At 47.7% G+C, this 20409-nt stretch overlaps 1 protein-coding gene across 1 annotated transcript in view; it reads right to left on the bottom strand.

Annotated features, from left to right (window-relative positions):
• Window positions 1-17628, bottom strand: part of LARGE1 (LARGE xylosyl- and glucuronyltransferase 1) — a 529052-nt gene extending 511424 nt beyond the window's left edge. Inside the window, 1 exon segment of the mRNA XM_024743516.1 lies at window positions 17596-17628. The gene's annotated coding sequence lies outside the window, so the exon portion shown is untranslated.
• Window positions 17629-20409: the final 2781 nt, after the last annotated feature.

Consider the following 20409-nt stretch of genomic DNA (forward strand, 5'->3'; position numbering starts at 1 on the left):
TCCAGTGCCAAGCTGACAGCGGTCAGAAGTTGCTGCGGTGGCTGTTTGGTTGTTTGTTTTTTTCTTTTCTCACTTATTTGTTCAACTATTCATAGTACCTGTTTGTGTCAGGCAATTTCAAGGGGGTCTCGGTGCAAAATAAGTAAAGATCCCAACCCTTAATGAGGTGGCATTCCAATGGGGGAACAAGATAATTAAAAATAAACATAATACATTAAAAAAATAAATCCTACAGTGTGTTAGAAGGTGATAAGTGCTGTGGCAAAAAAGGAAAAGCAGAGCAGAGCCAAGGGGACTGGCAGTGCTGGGCTCGGGTAGGAATAATAAGCAGGGTGGTCAGGGAAGGCCTCCTCCACAGGAAATTTAAACAGATGAAGGAAGTGGAGGCGGTGACCATGAAAACGAGCATCAGCCTTACCCCAGTTCAGAGACGAGAGAAGTGAGGCTTAGAGAGGTCGGGGAATGTGTCCGGGTCTGCCCGGCAATTACATGGTGGAACCAGGGAGCACCCAGAGTCTCTGCCTTTCCAACAACAAACCAGATCTCAGATCATGCTGGTGCAGGACTGAAAGCAGGAATGACTCCAGACTCATGGGTGGAAGCGTGAGGTCTGAAACTGGGAAGAGCCTCTGCTTTCTCACTCTCCCACAGGCTTAGGATACATCTATGGATCCACACCGTAGGGGATCAGAATATGCCCCCCACCAAAAGATGCCACTCTGGCATAAGGACAATTGTGAACAGAAGGCACTGAGAAAAAGCAGACATAGGGAGAGGGCAGAAGGCTCACCCTACCTCCCTGAAAGCCGGCTATAAATTCCCCTGTGAAGGTGCCCCCATCTTCCAAAACCAGGAACGTAGGGAAAGCTTCCTTATCACCAGAGATGAAGATGACACCAAGAAGCATCAACATAAACCCGGCCAAGTAAACTTTTTCTGCCATTCCCCCCATGTATTGACCTTCCCACAATTTACTGCCCCTAAACCCCTTTCCTTTGTCTTGTCACTTCTCTACAAACTTATCCTCCTTTGTCAGAATAGTATACAAGCCTTCCATCCTAGCTGCTACTTTGGGGGTTTTCTCTTCTCTCTATGAAACCTCCTCCACCCATCTCTGCCCCACTCCCGTGCCACGTAAAACTTTTAACATCCAATAAAATTTGTAGACTTTTCTTCTGTTAATCTGTCTTTTGTCAGTTTATTTTACAGGTCCGGCCAATGAATCTAACAGGGTAGAGGAAAATTTTTCTTCCCCTGTTAAGGTTCCAACCTACCAAGAGCTTACCCTGTGCAGCCAGGCCGTCTGCTGAGCACTTCACATGTTATCTCAGTGACCCCGAGATGTAGTTCCAACCGCTAGCCTCATTCAGCAGAGGACACAAGGCTATAAACGGTTGAAGTTCAATATCACATAGCTGGTAAGAGGCAGAGTCTATTTTCAAGCCCAGACTGCATAACTCCATAGCTGGAACTGATCTGCAAAACACCACACACCAGTATAACGTTTACAGATGTGTGTGTGTGTGTGTGTGTGTGTGTGTGTGTGTACAACCCCTAATAATATCTAGTGCACAGAGTTGTGATACTAAATAAGTACACCTGGGGCAGCAAGGATGCCTCCCTTCCCACACAAGCTGTATTGGCAAGAGCTTGGTGCCGAAGTGTGTTCACAAGGACAGGATTTGGGGTTGTCTTGTGTATCCTCAGAAGACACAAGGATAGGGGTAGGCACTAAATAGTCATGGATGGATGGATGGATGGATGGATGGATGGATGGATGGATGGATGGATGGATGGATAGATAGATGGATGGATGGATGGATGGATGGATGAAAGTACTTCCTTCTGCTCTTTGCTCTCAACACTCCAGGGACGCCTCCAAGAACACCTCTGGTTCAGCTATGGACATAAGGAAGCAAGTGTGAAAGTGAAACTGCTCTCAGCAAATCCCCAGCTGAGTCCCAACCAGGCAGGCAGAAATGCAGCAGGCACCCAGCCCAGCCTCACGTGACACTCCTTTTAGATCCTGAACAAGAAGATTAAGTTGTCTTATGGGGGGGTAAGTAGTCCACCAAGGCACTCTAGAATTAACTCTGAAATCTACCTGTATCCAAAAAAAAAAATCACATTCAAATAGCTAACGTAAAGTTATAGTTGATAAATACAATGATTAATGTGCTTTAAAAAAAAAAAAAAAAAAGGAACTTGCCCTGGACATAAAAGACAAGCCCTGAAGGACTAGTCAGGAAGCTTTGTCAAATATAAAAGGAATCTGAAAAACAGAAGTGACTATTAATTACTTTAGCAGTTGCCAGCCAAAAAAAAAAAAATCTTGTCCTTGGAGCGTTGGTTTCAGTTTCTCAAGAGAAGCCCTCTTTTATATTTCAAGGGCTGACCTTTCACCCATCTGCTCACATCAGCCCTCTCCAGCAGATTCCTTATTTTTTTAAAAAGACAAAGTAAATCCCCCAGCTCTGTAATCAAGCTCCCTTACTCATCTGAAGGGTAACCTTCACAGAAAAGAGGCTACTTGATAAATTCCAGGAAAGTAAAAATAAAACATAATGGAAAAGATAGTCTAATCATCAAGGCTAATTACAAAGGAAGAGTAAATCGCTTTTTCCCCTAAATGTTTCTGGTTTATTATAAAAAACACCCATCTAACAAAGATGCCCTTTGTTACCGGTCTGAATAAGTACAGAAGGAATCTCGGGGGAGACAGCTGTGACTTACACACATAAAACCAAAGAGGTTAGCTTTTGAAATCGCCTTTCATATATTTCCTGGTGACACATTTAAATACATATGACGTCCCAATTAGATATGAGAGGCTGGGGAAGGTGCCGTGAGGGGCAGCATGTTGAATCAGGGAAACTCTGTCCTCAACTAGCCTGTGGCCTGATAAAGATGACACACCTCACACCAGCTGATGGAGGCATCACAGAAACTGAGGAGGGAGACTGTGGGGCAACCAGCAGAGAGGGGTGCCTTCCATCCGGGGATAGGGAAGGTGACATTTAAGCTGGGTTTGAAGGATGGGTAGGAGGTGGAGGGGTGGAGTGACCACTGAGAGGATGCTGACAATTAGCAGGACATTCTAGTTGTCCCCAACGTGTCCAACACAGAACCAGGAAAGAGACCTCGAAGGCCAGCGAGCCCCTCATCCTTAACCAGGGCTGCACAGGAGAATCTGGAAATCTTGTTTACAGAATGCATGTACCAAGCCCCAGACATAATGAGTCAGAATTTCCGAAGCGGGGCTTGGTCATGTGCTTATGAGAAGGGCCGCCAAAGAATTTCTTATGAGCAGCTCCCCTTAAGAACCGCTGATCAACACTATCGTCTCATTTTTCAAAGTGGGGCAAATGAGGCGTAGAGGAGGGATTCCTTATTCATTCATTCATTCAATGAATATGTATTGAGTACCCCCCCCCGCAATCTACTGAATAAAACAAAAATACCTGACTTCATTAAACATTTTTGCTCACTGAGTCCTTGAAGCAAAACCATGGACTATTATTCTCACCCCCCCCCTTTTCTTTAAGATAAAGAAACTGAGGCATAAAAGGTTAAGTGAACACAAAGAATAAATGATGGAGTCAGGGTTCAGCCTGAGCTGTTTGAGAAGCATCTTTCACCCTGGGGCTGCTTACTGAGGGGGCCTCCTGTGGACCCAGGCCCTGGGTGATGAATGTGAGGAATGGCCTCTGTTTTTAGAAGCAGGGTCAGAGCCAAGGAGGGAGGAGCCATGGAAGAGAACTCCATGCCAGACTTCCACTGAAGAGTTTCCAGAATGTTCCACAAGCATGGCTGTAGCAGCTCTTGGGTGCCGTGCTGCTCCAGAAATGTTCTCCATACAGAAAGCCGCACACCGTCCACAGAAATAGAGAAACCATTCCTGATGGAACCAGCTGTGTGGAGGGTCTAAGCAGTTACTCCCCTCTCAGGGCCTCAGTGAAGACCAAACTAAGAGGCTAAAACAAAGCCTCTGAGGTCTCTGCAGCTCCTAGCAGTGATAAAGAAAGAAATCTACCAACTGCCGGCAAAGAGAACAAGACACATGGGGAAATGGATAAAGAAGATGCAGTATACGTATATATAGTACACGTATATACACACACGCACGCACGCACGCACAATGGAATATTACTCAGCCATAAAAAGGAATGAAACAATGCCATTTGCAGCAACATGGATGGGCCTAGATATTCTCATACTAAGTGAAGTAAGTCAGCCAGAGAAAGACAAATACCATATATCGGCTACACGTGGAATTTTAAAAAGGCTACAGATGAACTTAATTACAAAACAGAAACAGACTCACAGACATAGAAAACAAACTTATGGTTACCAAAGGGGAAAGGGGGGGAGGGATAAATAAGGAGTTTGGGATTAGCAGATACAAACTACTATATATAAAATAAATAACCAGCAAGGTCCTACTGCATAGCACAAGGTACTATATTTAATATCTTGTAATAACCTATAATGGAAAAGAATCTGAAAAATATATATACACATATAACTGAATCACTTTGCTGTACACCTGAAAACACTGTAACTCAACTATACTTCAATTAAAAAAAAAGACAGAGAGAGAGAATTCCACTGGAGCTGGGACTTAGAATCACTTCTGCATAAACATGAGGAAGCCATTATGTCTTCTGTGATGGGAGAACCAGAACAGAGCCCTGAACTCAGAGGCGTTTCCATGGGGATTTAATAAAACTGAAAATGCTTCTCATCTTACCTGGCCCACGACAGGTGCTCTAAAAAGGGCTGATGCCTCTGAATTTGCTTCTAAATGTAGTTTCTGAAAATTAGTCTAGGCCCCTCTAAGGTTAGCTATCTGATGAACCTGTCTGTCATTAGCTTTTTCATTTTCTTCCAATTTTTGTTTTGCCAAGAGCAAGCAGAAAGGGCAGAAATAGCACCTTAAGTCGAGGTTCGTGGGGCAGACAGAGCTTGGCGACCTCTGGGAGCTCACCTCATCACCCACCGCCTCCTTTGTCCTGGAAGGAAAAGAAACAGACTCCCCTCAAGGGCAGGAGAAAATTCACTATGAGCTGTTGACGCTCATATAGCAAGGAAGCTCCCAAATGATGGAGTTCAAGAGATGGGGGCAATAAACATCCCCAATGGACACACAACTGTAAGAAATGGGGTCAGAGAAAGGTTGAGCTAAAGTAAGCATTCAAGGTCAGTTTCTTAGGGAACATACTAAGGAAACACGTATTTAAATCTTTCTTATAGTTGTTGATATATAAATGTTAGCAATCGGTAACTAACGCTCTCCTATTTAAACAAAACGCTTATTTTAAATAGAAAATGATGACAGATTGGATTGGACAGAAACTCTGGCACATCCCACAGGAGGGCTTGCCTGTACCACCATAAGCCCCGTGACTGTGCCATCCATTTATCAGGACTTGAGAAAAAAACTCCAGCCTCAAGGGAGCTACCCAGTGCAAACTCAAACCTATATGATGATAATAATGTCACATTACCATACTTGCTAATTTCAGAATGGCAACTCAAGGCAATCAGGTTTTTAAATAGGAAAAGAAAGGCAAGAGCTCTACATGAACTCAACAACCTGGGATACAGTCAAGTACATAAAGAAAGTACACTTTGGGGAAATCATGGGCAACAACAGAACACAAACAAAAAGCCTTCACTTCTGTGGCTCCTGGTGATATAAACTGGATCTCCATAAGACTTCTGGGAGAAGTACTGTCTGAGCAGGGATTCAAAAACAAAGGTCCAAAGCCATCTCAGGCTTAACAAGAGCCAGGTGAATGTACTTCTCTGGACAGGCAGGGCCAGACTTCAAAGGCACGTGAAACTTCCAGGTACAGGCCATCATCGAGAACTGCACTCTTCAGATGACTCACTGAGCCCAGAGCAGAGGAGGGGTGGGCCCAGGCTGGTCCCGTGAGGCAGAGCCAGGGCCAGAAACCAGGTATCCTCTGCTTTGGCTGCTACACACCCCGCCCCCACACCCTGGGACGCCTCAGAACCACCTGGCGAGTCACTGCAGAAACTCAGGTAGAAAAGCAACAGCACCACAGCAGCTAGGGTGCAGGAGGAGCTGGAAGACCCTCAGCCAACGTTTCTAGAACTTTCCCCATTGGCCCCTTTAAAGAAAACATCATTCCCTCATCTATCAAAAATCCCAATTCCTACAACTATAGGATCTCAGCAGTAAAAAGAAGTCAGAAGTCGAGTATCAAACAGAGGCCTGGATTTAAATGCAGCTGTGTGACGCTGCTCTCAACCGATTAATAAAATCAAGAAAACATGGGCAAAAGGTGGAAACCCAAGTGTCTGCTGACAGATGAGTGGAGAAACACAACGTGGTTTATTCATGCAAGGGAATCTCATTCAGCCTTAAGTTCTGACACATGCTACCACATGGATGAATCTTGAGGACACTGTGAAATAATGTGAAATAAGCCAGCCACAAAAGGACAAATGCAGTATGATTCCACTTACATGAGGTACCTAGAGAGCAGTCAGATTCATCGAGACAGGGAGTAGAATGGTGGTCGCCGGGGCTGGGAGAAGGGCCGGGTATGGAGACTCAGTCTTAAAAGATGAAGGATTCTGGAGACTGCTTACACAACAATGCGCATGTAGTTAACCCTTCTACACTGTACCTTTAAAAATGGTGAAGATGGGGCTTCCCTGGTGGCACAGTGGTTGAGAGTCCGCCTGCCCATGCAGGGGACGCGGGTTCGTTCCCCGGTCCGGGAAGATCCCACATGCCACGGAGCGGCTGGGCCCGTGAGCCATGGCCGCTGAGCCTGCGCGTCTGGAGCCTGTGCTCCACGACGGGAGGGGCCACAACAGTGAGAGGCTCGCATACCACAAAAAAAAAAAAAAAAAAAAAAAAAAAAAAAAAAAAAAAAAAAATAGATAAGCAACAATGACTTACTGTACAGCACAGAGAACAATATTCAATATCTTGTAATAACCTGTAATGGAAAATAAATAATCTGGAATATATATATATATAACTAAATCATTCTGTACACCTGAAACTAACATAGTATTGTAAATCAACTATACTTCAATTTACAAAAAGAAGAAGAAAAAAAAAAAAGAAAGCTGTGACCCAGACAAGTTGATAAACACCTGGAAGAGAAACCAGAGCAGTTGGGAAACTCCGGAGTCAGAAGGTCCTGGTGCAAACCTGGTTTCTCCACTTAGGCTCCAGTGTGGCCTGAGGACAGTCACCCAGCCTCCCTGCAGGCAGCAGAATCGTCCAGAGCTCAGCGGGGACCATTCTGAGAATAAATGTGTGGAAAGTGCCTGCAACACACTTTAAGTACTCATGAATGTGAGCCTCGTTGGAATCAACAAGGCCAAGTGGGGACGAATCCTACCTGGCCGATTGCCAGGCCACTGCCGGGACCCCCCGAGCCAGCCTGCCTCTCAGGCCAACTGCAAGAACGGGAAAAGATGCACCCACATCCTCGCTCCCAGAAATCATAGGCTGGCCAGGGCTCCAAAGCCTCCTTAGCCTGGGTGTATGGGGAAGGGGGCAGGGGGATCGCCCAGGCAGCCTCCACCTCAGCTACTCGTCCCGTCTGTCCTGATCTTTGTACCCCCTCTTCCCATCTGTGCAGCGAGGAAAAGGTCAGCAAGCACAGCTGCGTCCTGCTCTTCTCACCAAAACTCCACGTTAAAGTGAAGCCGGCATCTGCCCAGAGATAACAGCGAACTGGTTTTCCCCTCAGTTAACCTGGTGGCCAAGGCCAGCCATACCCGGGCGAAGGACGCAGCCTTTAGCATCACCCGCTCTGCCCAGGCAACCAAGCCTCGCAGTTTTGCTAAATGTTCCCCCACTCACACCCACCCCCCCTTTACACACACACACACACACACACACACACACACACACACACCCCTTTAGCCTACTCTTATCACAACGACCCAAGAAACGAGGACCAGCCAGTGGCAGCACACTGCCACAGAACAAGTCAGACATAGACTCGAATCCCAGCGGTGAACCCTGCAAAGGCTTCAGGGTCCTCACTGCATAAAGGACACACTGCCATGCCTGGCAGCCCGACACTGCTACGGGGATCAGGGCTCGCAGATGCCCCCATCACATACTGGGTGCTGGCCCCAGTCCTGCTCCCACGGCTCCCTCCAGCCCCATTGGCTCCCCAGCAAAGAAAGGCTGTAGCAGGAGGTATGCAAGTCACCTCCACTCAGCACCCTGCGGCCAGAAGTAGGAGCACAGCCCTGCCTAATGGAGAAGAGCCAGGAAGGGAGTCACTCCCGTGGCCCCAGAAGAGGAGGATCAGATCTGGGCCAGAAGCAGACATTTCTAACTCAGACACAGTCCCCGTCCTTTAGAGCTCACGGCTAGCGGAGGAGATGAGACACACAGACCCCTAAGAACACACAATGGAAAAGGCCACAACAGAAGTTCACACAAACTGCTACGGGAGCAAAGAAGACTCCGCTCACTCCGCCTGGGAGCCCGCGGTGGAGGGTCCTGCTATCAGGGAGGGCTTCTCTGCGGTGGTGACAGCTGAACCCCGCCAGGAATAACACCGGACTTTCCCAGGGAAGGGGGCAGAGGGCAGTCACAGCAGCAACTCCAGCCCGGCCTTGAGGGACACTGCAAGCTCCTGCCTTTTCACTTCTCCAGGAGAGCTTCAGGTTCCCCTGCAACTAGATTATAATCAACTCACTCAGGGCAGGCCTACCTGACACTGTGGCTGCCAGAAGCAGAGTCACCAGGACCACGGAGGTGAACAGCCAGCCAGGACACCGGGGTCCCAGGAGAGGCAGCATGTGGACGTGCAGGCAAGACAGGTGTAGGTTCAAATCCCAGCTCTGCTACGTGTCCTCGGGGGCTACCATGATGCTGCATGTGGGCTTGATATCGCAAAACACAAATTCTTGTTATAAGAGCTGTGTCTTCAGCAATACAACAACAACTCTATTGACAAAGAAGGGGCAGTCCAGCAACACAGTGGTCAAAATTGTTATGAGGAGTAAAAACTGTCAAAACTACAATCGTTGATGTTGCTATTAGAGCTTTTTATCTATCAGAGCTAAGATGTACTGAGTGCTTACGATGTGCAGGTTTTACCTGAAGAATCTCACTTAATCCTTACTAATCCTACAAGATATAACTATTGTTATTACCCTATTTTATAGATGAGGAAACAGGCACAGACGTCAACTGAGTTACCCGAGATCGTGTGAATGTGATAACAGAAGGAAGATTCCCTCCACACTGGGCCTCCGCAGGGTGGCAGATGGAAACACAGCAGCCGGCAGATTAGGGGTCAAGTCTCAGATCTGCCGCTCAACAGCTGTTTGACCTTGGGCATGTCATCCCTTCAAGTCTTTTTTTTTCCTGTTTTTTTGTTTGTTTGCTTGTTTTTGTTTTGGCTTAAGACAGATGTATTATCTTAGAGTTCTGAAGGTTTTAAGTCCTAAACGGGTTTCACGGGGCTTATAGAGATTCCTCATTTCTAAAGTGAAGAATAACATAGCCTCCCTGGGTAACTGAGACAATTAACATAAAGCAACATGAATCAAGTCCTCGACACAAAGTAAACTCCCATAATGTCGCTGTCCTTCCTTTCAGCAGTTTGGGGATCTCTGCCCTCTGGGCTTGGTCCACAGCCTGCTGTACACCTCACGACGCCTGGGCAATGCCATCCCGACGTGCAGGCGTCTGGGCCACGCCTTGGACTCGTTCTCGGCTCAGGTTAACTTTATTAGGACTAAAAGGGGAGTAGGAGCGCCTTTATTTTCAAAAGATTGTAAATTGTGGTTCCCTACTTTGAAGACACCAGTAGCAACCTGGAATTTTTCTGTAGCCAAACAAACTGGCATGTTCACATCAGATTTCAGTTTTACCTGAATGAAAAGTAAACATGCGAAATCCCACATTTGTTAATCTGGCAAAACAAATCCCTCCCGTGTTTCCTGGTGACCATGAAGCATAGAGAGGTGTGATTGGCTCCAATTACATCTTCAGGGAAGGCTGGGCTTCCCTTTCTTCTTCCACTGACCGACAATGGCTCATGACAGAATATTCCCAGATGGACCTTATCTGAAAGGGACAAAGAGGAGAAGGCTGGGAGCGACCCTGTAGACCACTGATGACTATTAAGGTTCCTTCCAGGTTTAAGGGCTCTGATTTACCTCAACGATCCCTACCTGTGCCTACAATTAAACTAGGTCTCAGGGAGGCCCATATTTTCAGGAGGGTTACCATAAAGATGCGATAAAGTGCTACACTGAGTATACGTTAAATATCCCAAAGCACAATACACATAACAAGTACATGTATGATAAAGATAAGAGGGGAAGTAGAGAAACCAATGCTGGCTTCATGTTACTAGGGAAAGCTACACCAGCAAAGTGCATTGGGATACAGGGCATCAAAGCCTTCCTTTACTTGCTTCAGAAACACATGTCCACATACATGTTTCTAGACAAGACTGAGAGCTCCTTGAGGGTCGGAATGGTGCCTTGTTCACCACACTATCCCCAGTACTGCGGAAAGTGAGATGAGACTCAAATGCTGGCTGGATGGATGGATTGGTGGATGGATAGACAGATTGGTGGGTGGATGGGTGGATGGGTGGATGGGTGGATGGGTGGATGGATGGATGGATGGATAGGTGGGTGGGTGGATGGATGGATGGATGCACGGGTAGATGGATGGATGGATGGACGGACAAACAGACAAAGCGATGAAAAAGATGGGGATGGTTTGGGAAGCTGCATGACTGCCTAGAGACAGCAACAGGAAGAACAATATGGATTTAACTGGTCAATCAAAGCCCTCAAAACAAGGCTTTCCCCAGAGCCCTGTGGTCACACTTCTTTTCCTTTTTATCAAAACCCCAAGCACTCATGACCTGTGGTCACCTGTATTTGGACTGTGCTCCTCACATGGTCTCATCCCTCCAGCCTCTCTCTCTTTCACTCTCTTTCCATGTGCCTTTACCAGTCACCTTTACCCCAGTTCTGCTCCTAACCTGAATTCCTGGCCCTGCCTCAAGAACAGTTCAGTTTCTGGATAAGCCATCGGCACGCGTGACAGGCCCAGGGCAGCATGCAGAACACATTCAGATGAATTTTTATCGCCAAGTATGGCTGCCCTCTACGGTGGAACAAAATTCAGGGACCTCTGTTTTCTGCTCTGTCACCCCAGCCCTGACACAGAGCCCACTCTCACCCATCCTCGAGAAGGGAAGGTGCAGCTGGCCGCAATCAAATCTGATCACCATGCCCACAGGCTGCAGCCACCTGCTCCGCCCAGCAAGATGCAGAAAACTTCAGCTCCACTTTCTCTCCTTCCCAGCCTGACTTTAAAATATTATCAGCAGTACATCAAGAAGTAGGTTTCGTTTGGTTGGTTTGTTTTCATTAGTGAACATTCTGGTAAGGAATACTGGCACCTTGTTTTCTTTTTTCAGAGTGACACTGACACAACTCCACTTCAACTTTATAAATGTTTTCAACCTAAATGAGTCATTTGGTGGGAACAGTGAGTTCGCAATATGGGTTGACTCCTTTATCAAGAAGTGCAGTGGATTGTGTTTGGGGTTGAAAAACACTTAGAAGAATGAGATCCCATTTTTCATGGCAGTACACATGGAAAATAGGGAGAAAAGCAGGGAGATGGTTTAAAACTCTGGGGTCGGACAGAGTTCTCCCTGGGGTAGAATACAGCTACACCACTTTCTTTCTGTAAAATCTTGGAGGTGGGAAGAGGTACTTAACCTCTAACCATTGTTAAGTCCTCTGCAGTTGTGAGGATTGATTTAAATCACTTCCTGTATGTAAAGCAGTTTTTAAAATTTCAGCATATAGAAAGTACTCAATAAATGTGAGCTGTTACTATTATTTAGAGAGAGTGTCGTAGGGAGCTGTGCTGTCCAGTATACTATTCACTAGCAGTATGTGGCTATTTAACTTTAAATTAATTAAAATTAAATTTAAAAACCAGTTCCTGAGTCACGCTAACACATTTCAGGTGCTCGGTAACCACCTGTGGGTAGTGGACAGAGCAGATACAGGGGAGTTCCATCTTGCACAAAGTTCTCTTGGATGGCGATGGCACAGAAATAAAGAAAAATGGCTTGATGCTAAAGGATCTGTGTGACCTCAGGCAAGTTATGTAACCTCTCTGTGCCTCAATCCCTCATCTGTAAAATGGGGATAACGGTAGCTACATTATTCAGTCATGATGAGGAACATCCGCTGGGCAAGTGCTTACAATCATGCTTAGGACAGTAGTAAACACTCACCAGCTGATACCCTACAATGAGGGACAGACATAGGCACAGTGAAGAATGGGTTGTTGGGAGAATTAGAAAGATTTTTATGTAAAGTACCTGCCATGAGGCCAAACACCCAGCAGACGCTCAGTTCACTCACTCGTTTTTTTCAACAAATGTTCCCAGAGCACCTGCTATGTGTTAGGCATTCTTCCAGGCACTGGAGACAGAGACATGAACAAAGCCCCTGCCCTCGTGGAGCTTACAGTCTCGATAAACGGGGTGATGATGTCGATGCAACAGAAACACCAACATTTCCATTTTTACCACATATTAAATACCCCCAACAACAAAAAGGGAATGCTGTCAAACAGAAAGCCAACTACAAAGGGGGTGCCTAATAAAAGTGAATGAATGAATGAATGGAGGGAGGGAGCTGGGAGGAGGCTCAACAGATGTGTAAGTAGGGAGCTGGGCCCTGGGTGATTCAGCTAATTACCCCATGATGGGTGTGGCTAGCTCAAAACTCTATTGCCAAGCAACACTAATAAATGATCCCAAAGCAGTCCACAAGCAGAGTTATGTATGAATGCTTCATCATCTTTAACATGAATCTTAAAACCCGAACAACTGGGATAGAGAAGGCCTTCCCAGGCATGCCCTCCGGCTTCTATTCTGGGATGTGCTCTGACTCACCCTGTCAGCAGGGCCAGCTCCCTCCCCTCTGTACTACCCAGCGCGGGGGAGGGGGGAACAGAACCAACAGGGAAGCTGGCACCCACCTCTCCCACTGGGCAAACAGCCTTTCACTGGCTCTTGACACACAGAGCCACCCAAGAGGGAGGCATCCCGCTGCCCGGAAAACTCCTACCCAGCCCCAGACTGGCCTGCTGGCCTGAGCAGCTTAGCTTGCATGCTGGCCTGGGTTCTAGGACCCAGGAGGCAGAGCTCTCCCAGAAAGAGACAGATGGCACCACACCTCTGCATGTGTTTCTATTTCCAAACTCTAAAGATCATCGTGGTAGGTTTGCAGCTCCCTGACACAGCTAAAAGTCATGGGAGGGGCTATGTGGAATCACTGGACCTTCACCTTACCAGCAGGGCAGGCCCCAGCAAGTCATTTCAAGTCCTTCAGCCTCAGCCTTGTATAGTAGGGAGAAATAGTGTTTGCTCCACAATGCTGTTTGTGGGATTAAATGAGTAACTTGTATTCGGTAAGAACTAGTTTAAATTCTATCTAGTATGTCAAGATGGGCAGACAAGAGGAGATGTGGTTCGAGGCCCCAATCCTGTCACTATCTATCAGGGCCATCTGGTCTATCTGGGCCTCACCCACCTCCTTATCACTCAAAGGAGGGAGCCTGACTGGGTCCATGCTGCCCACCCCGCAAACTCTTGCACACGACCTTCCCAAGTTTACAACCATGTTGCTTTACATCCTGCTGAAAAGAATACAGGGCGTATGGAAATCCAGTACCAGAATTCATCCCAGCAACCTCTTCCATTCGCATGAGGCTTACTTCCAAATGGTCACATCAGGACCAGGACGTGTGCTGATGATAGAGGTCTCACACACGAAAACAAATCACCAAGGATCAACGTAAAAATGCTTGTCTTGAATATCACTCTTCAAAACACACAGACGTGGGTGAGATCTAAGGTTCTTCCTATGCTTGATATTCTACAGTGATTTCCACTAAGAATTGACCTGGCCAGGAGGACAGGGCTGACCCGAGGGAAGTGATGCTCCCTGCATGGCCTAAAAGGATCTCCGTCTATGTCTTCCATCACCCATAGCATTCAACTTCCACCACGCCATGGCTTCCTCTTGCTGTGGCCCTCCCCAACATGTCCTTAGCAGAATTACAGGCAACTTTCATTCCCATCCAAGTTGATTCTTCCCACTGGAAGCGCTTATGTACACTTTACGACACTCACACGTTTAATGCCCCTTTCTAGTAACTGCCTACCCCTGGCTGGTCAACCAGAAATCACCAGACGTGTCTATTTCTATTTGTTATGTATTTTCTGCATGTCTCCTCCATGGCAGGCTCGGCATACAGACAGGACAATGGCCATGGCTGACCTTGAGGGCCTCAAAAACAAGTGGGGGACAGCAAGGACATGAATTCACCTCAAAACTAAATAGGCTGCCATAAATGCTTCAACAGAATTATAAAAGATGATGCGAATCCAGAGCAGAAGTGGCTGATTTCCAAGGTAGGAAGTGGAAATAGTGCTGTCAAACTAAGCCGAAGACGGGCAGAATTTAGACAGGGAGAGTGAAGGGAGATCCCTCAGGTTAAAGGACTAGTTTCTGATACACGCTCATCCCTCCAGGCCCTTCCCTTGAGACCCATTCTCTCCTTGAAGAAAATCCCAGCCCCTTGATAACCACTTAAGATTTCCGCAGCATCCTCCCACTCCTCGCCTGTCAGTTGGCTACTCTGCGCTTGTTCTGACCCTTTCAGGCCGCTCACCTTCCTCAGTCCCTGGGCCCTGACCCAACACTGCACTCTCCGAGTTGGCATTAAGTGTAGTAAGGCTAAAATTAGGACTGTTTCCATAGATATCTAGACTTCTCTGTAGCAAATCTGCTCAGCTCCCAAGTGGAGAAAAAAAATTTTTTCCCATTTTGGCTGCAAAGCAACTGGGGATCTGGGCAATCCAAGCCTGCGCACGTCTAGACACACCTCCGAGCCTTCCTGACCCCACGCAGTCTCTGGACCGCACAGTGGCACCACAGGGGCCCACAAGGGGTGGCAAGCACAGGAAGCCCCGCGTGTCTGGGCCACGAGCACACACTCGCCCTCACCCCATGCTGCCTAGCAGGTCCCTCCTGGGAGGTGGGTCTACCTCCTCCCCATTTCAGAGATGAGACAATGCACATCAGGGAGGCTGAGTACCTCGCTCGCCTGCCACGGGCCACACCATTCACAGTTAGTACATGGGCGACTGAGGTTCAAAGATGCCCTGGGAACCGCCCAAGGTCACCCAGCCAAGGGCAGTCAGCATGACAGTGAGGACAGGGTAACAATAAGAACAGGCACAGTTATCGTTTACTGGCACTGTTTCGTTCTAGGTTCTGTGCTCCACATGGGTTCTCCCATTTCATCCTTGCTATGGGCTGAACTGTGTCCGCTCAAAGGCATGCTGAAGTCCTAACTCCCAGTGGGATCAAGTTAACGTCGAAACAGTGACGTTGCAGATGTAATGAAGATGAGATCACGCTGAAAGAGAATGGGCCCTTCATCCAACATGACTGATGTCCTTATAAAAAGATACCCATGGGAAGACAGACACACACAGGACACCATGTGATGACAGAAGACTGGAGTGACGGGTCTACAAGCCAAGAAACACCAAACATTGCAGGCCAATGGCTAGATGCTAGGAAGAGGCGAGAAGGATTAACCTACAGGTTTCAGAGGGACTAGGGATCCACTGATACACCTTGATTTCCGATTTATAGCCCCCCGAAATGTGAGACAATACATTTCTCTTGTTTGGGGCCACCCAGTTTACGGTATTTTGTTACAGCAGCCACAGGAAACTCATAAAATCCTCATCACAATTCTATGAAGACTTAGGTACTAAAAAGTCAGGTTTTACACATGAGGACACTGAAGCTTAATTAAAAGCAAATACTACCAATAACAGATACCAACGTGGTTCTAAGTGCTTTACACAGAGTCACTCATTTAATCCCCACAAAAACCCTAAGCCTACAACAACCCCACGAAGCTATCCCACTTTAAGGAAGAGGAAAGTAAGGCAGAGAAAGGTTAGGTAATTTGCCTGAGGTCACACAGCTTGTGAGTGGTAGAATCAGGATTCAAACCCAGACCCAGAATCTGCGCTCTTACCCACCAGAACCACCTAAAGCCAGAACAGTATCAAATCTGGACCTGAACCTGGTTTCAAAGCCCGCATCCTTCTCTCTCAACTCTATAGTCCGCCTGCCAAACGGAATGTTCTGTACTTAGCTGTCCCTTAAAATGTTTATCCAATGATACAAACAATCAAATGAGCAGTGGCTTGCATACATCCTATTAGTTCAAATTAAATTTAAATTAGCTCATTTTAGCCATTAAGACTGACCCAGGCCCATATGGACAACAAAAATCAGGAAAGGAGTAACTAGGTTACCCGGAGTCCTAAGCAGGCAGAGTGACATAAAGGTCCTCTCTTACAAAGCTTTTAGGCACTAAGTCATTTCAGTAAACATTTAATGAGCACCTACTATGTGCCAGCACTGTGTCAGGTAATGGCAGTATAAAACACACAGCACCAGCCCAGGATGGACATGGAAATGATCAAATTGCCACATATCCTGATAAGTCTCACCTCTGAAGTCAGAACAGAGGTGCTGTTGGAGGATTGAGGACAGGTAACTAAATCTGCCCACGTAAACAGCACATGGTTTCAGAGCAGGTGACATTTGAGCTGCACCTTCAATTTCAAGCTTATTTCTTATTTTAAGGCTCATCCAACCCTACCCTCCCTCCCCCCACCCCCCACAAACACACACATCTTTCTTTCCTCCCTCCTTCCTCCTTTGTTTCTTTCTCTCTGCAACCTTTCCCTGAAATACTAGATTTTTTCCACCGCGCAGTTGACCAACAAGATATCTGGCAACATTCAATGTTCTTAATTACTCATCCATAATGAAGGGACCGGAGGTAATTGGTCATCTTCAGAAAAAATGCTTTTAGGGTCAGAGCCTTGGATAACTAAAGTCAATAGATAACTAGTGATGGTGAATGTTAATTCAGCTAAACTATCCCTCTATTGATAGATACAGTCTATTTCTGTCAACAGAGAGGAGAACACAGCCCTGGGAAAAGGGATGGGGACAGGGGTAGTGGGAGGTGTGTCAAGGAGGTAGGGACCTGCGTTCCTGGGAGCCAAAGAAGAAGGAGCTAGAATAAAGATGTATCCTGTCACCAATTTTCAGCTGGCCACTCTCCCACCCACAGGATCACAGCAAGTTGGCACGGTCATCACGCGGCAGGCAGCTTAGCAGAAAGACTGCAGGCTCTGACTTGACCCAGACCTCTGTCGCTTCCACTGTAAACGGAACACAGAGCGTCTGCCTTACAGTCGCTCCCTGAACCAGTGGGACCCTGCAGAGCACTGAGCAGACACACAGCCCACATCAGCCACGCCTGTTATTAATGAACACAGCCTTCGCTATCACAGAACCTCACAGGCTCCCTGGGCAAACACACAGCAGCAATCATCCTATTCCTTCATCCTCACCACCCTCACCATCATCATCACCACCACCGCCACCAAAGCCGCCTACAAGCTTTGGGCAAGTCTTTACCTCCCTGGGCCTGAGTTTCCACATCTGTGAAGCAAGTTCTCCTGGACCATGTGAAATGCAGGGACAGTGAGACCGGGCCCCGCTCACACCAGGAGCTGGCCTTGGTGAAGAGTCATGGCACTGGCCTCACTGAGTAAACAAACAAGCCTCTTGCACTAAAAATCGGATCCTTTGAACAGAAAACATGCCCACTCACCTCTGCCCTGCAGTGGGGAGGCCGCCCCACAGGAGGGCGCGGAGTTGACCGCCTCCGGCAGCCTTGATTACCTCCCGGAGCTGCCAGAACCCGGCCCCGTAGGACACGCAACCTCACGCCTGAAGCGGCCGGACTCTGGGTTTGGTTTTATTATTTCGGCACTGCCTACAGAAAGCCCTTGGATCGGCGTGAGTGTTTCTTTTTTTAACCCCTGGCATAAGCAGTGCACAACAGGGGCACGCCTCCATCAGCTTGAGCTGTCCCGGATTAACGAAGCACCGTGAGGTTCACTGGTCTGGTCTCTTCTGAACGGGGTCAAACGGTGCCCGGCTCCGGCCCCTGGGGCCAGGCATCCCTGGGAAGCTCCGATGCAGAAGGGCAACTCTGCAGATGTCCCGACCGAACCATCCAGCAAACCCAGCTCAGCAAGCTCGTCTCCCTCTGGCCTGAGAGGTGACAAGGCCAAGGAGTACTGGATCAGGATCAGGAAACTGCCACGTATCAGCTACACGGCCAACAATGGGCCTCCACCTGCCTGTCACAGATGAACCTACCTACGAAACAGAAACAGAATCACGACATAGAGAACAGACAGGTGGCTGCCAAGGGGGAGAGGGCTGAGGGAGGGCTGGAGTGGGAGGCTCGGGTTAGCAGATGTAAGCTTTTATATACAGGATGGCTACACTACAAGGTCCTACTGTATAGCGCGGAGAACTATATTCCGTGCCCTATGATAAACCATAATGGAAAAGAGTATTTAAAAAAAGAATGAAGGGGCTTCCCTGGTGGCGCAGTGGTTGAGAGGCCGCCTGCCGATGCAGGGGACACGGGTTCGTGCCCTGGTCCGGGAAGATCCCACATGCCGCGGAGCGGTTGGGCCCGTGAGCCTGAGCCTGCACATCCGGAACCTGTGCTCCGCAACGGGAGAGGCCACAACAGTGAGAGGCCCGCGTACCACAAACAAACAAAAGAATGTATATATATGTATAACTGAACCAGTTTGCTATACAGCAGAAATTAACACATTGTAAATCAACTATACTTCAATTAAAGAAAAAAAAAAACTTGTAGAGCCCCTTCTCCTATTCATAGGCACCCTTCACCCTCCCAAGGTTGCATCTCACATTCCTCCTCCTCCCCCACCCACCAGGCCTAGGATCTGCTTCCTGCGAGGTCTCGCCCCACCCTTCTCATGTCACAAAAATCCAAGTTCAAGTCACCCACTGCACCTCCCTCCTCCCCACCTCCACTCCTGCCCCATGCCCTCCCCTCTCACCCTCCCACCCTGACATTTCTTCCCCCATCCCTACCCCACTGTGTATTTTTTTCTCTCTCTTCCTCCCCCTTCATGCCGCTCCTCTGGTCCTCTGTGTTCCTGCCTCTGCTCAGGGAACTTAAATGAGAAAATGGTGTACTATTTCCGCAGACTGCACTGAGCCATCCTACCTTTGTCAAACCCAAAACCTCATCTTTCCTCGCTGATTTGGTTCTTTGTGAGAGTCGACATGGACACCAAGGATGGGCCACAAGAGGCACGGAGAGTCAGAAGGGCCCAGCCAGCTGGGGTGGTGGGCATACTTCCCAGTAAGGACACAGAGCACAGACACAGATGAAAAAGCGGGTCTTCCCTGCTCCTAAGATGCCACCACGAAGGTCCTCACACATCAAGGTATCTCCTCTTTCAGGAGCACAGCCAACAGCCGTGGCGAGAAAAGAAGAGCCTCTAATTTGATCTGACCTCAAAACTTTTTCACAGAGGACATGACCCAAACAATAAGGCAGTGGAGATGTAGCGGCTGGAATGGGGCAATGCACTCACCGGCCATTAGTTATGTTTTTTATGTTAATGGGTCATAAAGTAATCAGAATTCGTCCTGTTTTTACTGGAACTATTTGGGAGAAGAGGGTTGTTCTGAAATAAATTTAATCCTCAGGCAATAAATCCGGAGTAAGCCAATAATGGCTCTGCCCACCATTCACTGGAAAGCATGCCATCAGGTAGCTCTGGGTTCAAATTCCACCTCTGCTACTTACTGGCTGTGAAACCCTTGGCCAGGAACCGAGCCTGTCTGTGCCTCAGTTTCCTTGTCTGTTAACTCAGAATACTAAATGACCTAGAATACCTGGAACTGACCCTAGACACATCTTCACCATCATTATGTGAACTTCAACATGTCAGGCAGTAATCTAAGTGCCTAATGTGGATTAATTCATTGACACAACAACTTTCACTAGGGACTGTTGTGATCCTGTTTCACAGATGGACGGAGAAGTCGAGTGACTTGCCCAAGGTCACACAGCTGAGCAGAGGATGCAGACTTCACCCCTAGACAGTCTGGCTTCAGAGCTACACCATTAAATTGCTGTTAGGCCCAGTGGCCAGCAAAGAGTAAACTGTTCAACACCTCACTCGCTAGCATTATCATAATAATACCGGCTTTATTTTGATAAACATGACTGCCTCCAGAGGGGTGATTTTATATTGCCTTTTTGAATTAAATTTCTGTCCCAGGGGCACAGAGCCTAGTGTAATCGCTTATGTTTCTGCCCGCTCTCCACTCGCATCCTATTGGAGAGAAAGTCAGGCTCAGGGAACTGCTTGCCTGGGTGCGGCCTGA

This window comes from Neophocaena asiaeorientalis, unplaced genomic scaffold (assembly GCF_003031525.2).
Source record: "Neophocaena asiaeorientalis asiaeorientalis breed wild unplaced genomic scaffold, Neophocaena_asiaeorientalis_V1.1 scaffold332, whole genome shotgun sequence".
Taxonomy (NCBI): Eukaryota; Metazoa; Chordata; class Mammalia; order Artiodactyla; family Phocoenidae; genus Neophocaena; species Neophocaena asiaeorientalis.